Raw genomic sequence first — 255 nt, 5'->3', positions numbered from 1 at the left:
TGTGTGTGTGTGTGTGTGTGTGTGTGTGTGTGTGTGTGTGTACTCAAATTATTTATGTGTAATTCTTCAAATACAGTGAAGTGCTACATCATTCTGTGATGCTTTCTGATTCAGTTTAACATGTACCTACTTTGGCCACCTCATGCAAAGAGCTGACTCATTGCAAAAGACCGTGATGTTGGGAGGGACTGGGGGCAGGAGGAGAAGGGGACGACAGAGGATGAGATGGCTGGATGGCATCACCGGCTCGGTGGA

This window comes from Bison bison, unplaced genomic scaffold, assembly GCF_000754665.1.
Source record: "Bison bison bison isolate TAMUID 2011002044 unplaced genomic scaffold, Bison_UMD1.0 scf7180017852066, whole genome shotgun sequence".
Classification (NCBI taxonomy): domain Eukaryota; kingdom Metazoa; phylum Chordata; class Mammalia; order Artiodactyla; family Bovidae; genus Bison; species Bison bison.
The sequence above is the reverse complement of the archived record's forward strand: the minus strand, read 5'-3'. Positions refer to the sequence as shown.